Source organism: Protopterus annectens, chromosome 3.part1, assembly GCF_019279795.1.
Source record: "Protopterus annectens isolate FY-2018-M chromosome 3.part1, PAN1.0, whole genome shotgun sequence".
Classification (NCBI taxonomy): Eukaryota; Metazoa; Chordata; order Ceratodontiformes; family Protopteridae; genus Protopterus; species Protopterus annectens.
The window spans coordinates 947,846,161-947,851,160 of NC_056732.1; the positions used below are offsets into that span (position 1 = coordinate 947,846,161).

Genomic DNA, 5,000 nt, shown 5'->3' on the forward strand with positions numbered 1-5,000 from the left:
GAAAATGTAACAACAAAAACTGCAATGTCCACACGGGTAAATGCCTGTAAGTTTATCACAAGTAAGTGTCCTTTGTGTATATTGTTCCTGCGTGTCTGTGGTCCTTTTGTAATGAGAAAATAATGAACCAAGTGTTTTGCCCTTTCTGTAGGAGAAGTAACAACGTTCTCCCAAATAATCAGACAAAAGGGGATGAGAATAGAGTATGTTCCAATGGTTGTTGATGATGTTAATTAGATGTCCACTATTTCTGCCATAGGTAGTCACAAATCTACATAAGTCAGTATCTTGATTTTTGGAATGTATGTTGTATTCAAGAAGAGATTCCCTGGATCTAGTATGGCTAAATTTAATAGCTGAATCAATAATCTGCGGGGCATAACCCCTAGATAAAAACCTGTTGGTTAGATCCATCCTTTCATTATTGAGGTCATCCAAAGAGGAGCATATTCTTTTAATACGCACAAATTGAGATTTAGGTATATTCCTGATGATATGTTTGGGATGGTGACTTGTTGAATGCAGTAGAGTATTGTACTGTGAAAATTTCCTATAAATAGACGTTTTCAGTGTATTATCAGGCTGCCTTGTCAGATGAACGTCCAAAAAGTTAATTTCATTAAGATTACACTCCACAGTAAATTCAATACCCCAGATGTTACTGTTCAAATGTGCAATAAATTCCTGTAGGTATTCCTGACCCCCTTTCCATACTAACCAACAGTCATCCAGGTATCTCCTCCATATGTCCATCTCTGGTAAATATATATTGTGCATGGGATCATAAATAATAAGTTCCTCAATATATCCCATGAACAGGTCGGCATAAATGGGCGCAAAAGATGCACCCATGGCCGTACCTTGTAGCTGCCAATAGCACTCTTGCTGGAAATAGAAGACATTCTTCATAAGAATATGTTCAACCATGCATAACAATAGTGTATTCATCCCAGGGGGGTATAAATTGGATTTGTTTAACCAAAACTCTAAGGCCATAAGGCCCGCCCATTGTGGGATGCTGGTATACAAGGAGGACACATCAAGAGTGCACAATAACCAGGATGGCTCAAGTTCCGTTTCAGAAACTATCTGAAAAATTCAGTCGTATCCTGGATTCTGGCCCGAACATGTGTTAATAAAGGTTTCAATTTGTCTGTAAGAAAAACTGATATGGGTTCAGTAAGTGACCCAATACCGGAGACAATTGGTCTACCAGGAGGCTGGTGAATGGACTTATGAATTTTGGGGAGTAAATATAACTGTTGTTTAGCAGGATCCTTGACCATTAGATGTGTTTTTTTTTTTCAGATATTATACTGGACTCAACTGCTTGTTCCAAAAATTCATTAATCTCTGATTGAAAACAAGGTGTAGGATCAATATCCATCTTCATGTAATGATGACGATTATTGAGTTGTCGAAGTCCTTCATTAACATAAGAATCATGATCCATAACCACAACCGTGCCCCCTTTGTCCGCAGGGATGATCACTATGTCCGTATTGTTCCTGAGTTGTGTTAGGGCCAATTGTTCTTTCTTGGATAGATTGTGCTTCATAAGGTCTCCTGAGCCATACTGGAAATGTATATCTTTGATCACTGCTTGTTGGAATACAGCTACATGTTTATCCATTGGGGGATTAAATTTAGATTTGTGAAACCTGAAATCAGATGATCTTTGAGTCTCATCACTATGATCCTGTTGTTTAAAAAATAATTTGAGATTAATCTTCCTACAGAACTCAATGGTATCACTGACCATGGAACTTTCGTCAATGAGAAAACCAGGAACAAAGCCAAGGCCTTTATTAAGTAGAGAGTATTGTTCAACAGTTAAAACATGTTTTGAAATATTCAAAACATTAGTACAATGGTAATTTACTTCACTATTGATAGAAAGAGTTCTTCTAAGTTTGTGACCCCTGTGTTTTCTACCTGCCCGGTGTTTGTGTCCCCTAAAGGGGCATCCATTCTCCTTCCCCTCTTAGCATTGGGAGAATCACCAAAGCTAGGTGTTTCAGTGTCTGTGGTCGACGATTCTTCCCCTGATGTGATGTAATTAGACCCTGTTTTTTTCTTCAGGATAGATCTTGGTCTCTTTTTACGTGTAAAGGGGACATTCTTAGTACCATGGGCAAACCTAACACTCTTATGTAATTCAAATTGTCTGCCCTTGTCATAATCATCCTTATCACGAGCGAATTTATGTAGCTTCCTGCTTTTCAAATTACTTTCTAAAGCTGACAATTCTTTAGACAATTTACTCAAACTATCCTGAAAGTTTTTGTCATGTTCAAACTGTTTGAGATCATTACAAGTTTGCTCTACTTCATTGATGTTGCCCTGTATCGTTCTCTCATAATAAGATGCCAAAATACGAACCCTGGCCATAGCAGCCTCTTGTTGTGCATCTTGCCAATCCTTAATCCTTAATCCTTATCTTTACAGATAGTTTCTGAAACGGAACTTGAGCCATCCTGGTTATTGTGCACTCTTGATGTGTCCTCCTTGTATACCAGCATCCCACATTGGGCGGGCCTTATGGCCTTAGAGTTTTGGTTAAACAAATCCAATTTATACCCCCCTGGGATGAATACACTATTGTTATGCATGGTTGAACATATTCTTATGAAGAATGTCTTCTATTTCCAGCAAGAGTGCTATTGGCAGCTACAAGGTACGGCCATGGGTGCATCTTTTGCGTCCATTTATGCCAACCTGCTCATGGGATATATTGAGGAACTTATTATTTATGATCCCATGCACAATATATATTTACCAGAGATGGACATATGGAGGAGATACCTGGATGACTGTTGGTTAGTATGGAAAGGGGGTCAGGAATACCTACAGGAATTTATTGCACATTTGAACAGTAACATCTGGGGTATTGAATTTACTGTGGAGTGTAATCTTAATGAAATTAACTTTTGGACGTTCATCTGACAAGGCAGCCTGATAATACACTGAAAACGTCTATTTATAGGAAATTTCCACAGTACAATACTCTACTGCATTCAACAAGTCACCATCCCAAACATATCATCAGGAATATACCTAAATCTCAATTTGTGCGTATTAAAAGAATATGCTCCTCTTTAGATGACCTCAATAATGAAAGGATGGATCTAACCAACAGGTTTTTATCTAGGGGTTATGCCCCGCAGATTATTGATTCAGCTATTAAATTTAGCCATACTAGATCCAGGGAATCTCTTCTTGAATACAACATACATTCCAAAAATCAAGATACTGACTTATGTAGATTTGTGACTACCTATGGCAGAAATAGTGGACATCTAATTAACATCATCAACAACCATTGGAACATACTCTATTCTCATCCCCTTTTGTCTGATTATTTGGGAGAACGTTGTTACTTCTCCTACAGAAAGGGCAAAACACTTGGTTCATTATTTTCTCATTACAAAAGGACCACAGACACGCAGGAACAATATACACAAAGGACACTTACTGGTGATAAACTTACAGGCATTTACCCGTGTGGACATTGCAGTTTTGTTGTTACATTTTCAAAACAACTAGTTTCACTAGCAAAAATACCGGACAAATATATGACATCAAATTTTTTGGCAACTGTAGCTCAGACTGGATAATATATCTTGCAACATGTACTTGCCAGGCATTTTACATTGGCCAAACATCCAGACAGTTTCGTGTTAGGATTTCTGAACATCTGGGTGATATTAGAAATAAGAGATTGACCAATGCACTATACAGACATAGCTCTCAACCTTCCATCTCCAAAATGAGGAACACTCGCCTTCATAATGTGGAACAAATGGGCAAAATGTGGAACACATACTAATGGCTTGCTAACATCTTCAACTAGGAAGGTCATAGGATGGTTAAAATATGCTAAAATATGGTTTAGCTTATAAAGAAGATCCTTTAATGAATTAATATGATTAATTTCTATTTACCATGGATTTCACTTAAAAAAATTCCTAACACTGAATGTGTGACAGACTCTTTCAATGTGGAACTTTGAGGAAGTTCGAGGAACATGAACTTTTTAAGACCCCAAATGAGGTACGTTCCTCGTAATGAGGTACACATGAGAGGTATGTATACAGACACTCCATCAAGCATCAGACAGCCAAATTTTCTTTTGTTATTATTGACCATATCAAGGGAAACAGAACATTCAAAACGGGCTGGCATGAAATTTTAAATGCCAAAGAAAAAAGATGGATTATCAAACTTGGTGGTCTTTTCCCACCGGGATTAAATGACAAATTATAATTCCATTTAATTTTTGAGTTTATACTATATGTATCAATATTTAACTTTTGTAATATACTATTGGATCACTGATACATCTATATTCAGATGCACCACATCTGATTAGTTTTTGGTACTGAAGTGATTCCGTTTTATTATGGTTATATCAAATGTTTTGGGATTCATGTTTTTGATACATATAGGCATAATTATTATATTTTCTCATTCTGTCTATACATTTTTTCTTAACTTCAATATTTTGGAAGACATTGTGTTTTGTTCTTAAAAATTTCTTATTACACACACAGGAAGTGATGTCATATTACTTTTCTATGACAGTATATAAGTCTTGAATCCACCATTATGGCTTAATGTACTACTGACAAAAGCCTTGTTGCTGAAACCGGTCTAGTTTCAGTTGGAATAAAGTTTGGTTAAGTTTGAATCCTCAAAGGTGCTGGCTTTTTCTTTTGTACATTTACCACACACCAGACCCCATGCATTAATATATATGAAAAAAAAAATATATATATATATATATATATATATATATATATATAAATATATGTATATATATATATATATATGTGTGTGTGTGTGTGTGTGTGTGTGTGTGTGTGTGTGTGTGTGTATGTGTGTGTCATTCTCTAAAATACAGTACATTTACCACACACCAGACCCCATGCCTTAATATATATGAAAAAAAACATATATATACATATATATATATGTGTGTGTGTGTGTGTGTGTGTGTG

The 5,000-nt window shown here is 36.3% G+C and overlaps 1 protein-coding gene across 2 annotated transcripts in view; it reads right to left on the reverse strand.

Annotated features, from left to right (window-relative positions):
• The window catches only part of CD226 (CD226 molecule), a 602,637-nt gene that overhangs the window by 368,815 nt on the left and 228,822 nt on the right, over positions 1–5,000 (reverse strand). The window lies entirely within an intron of this gene.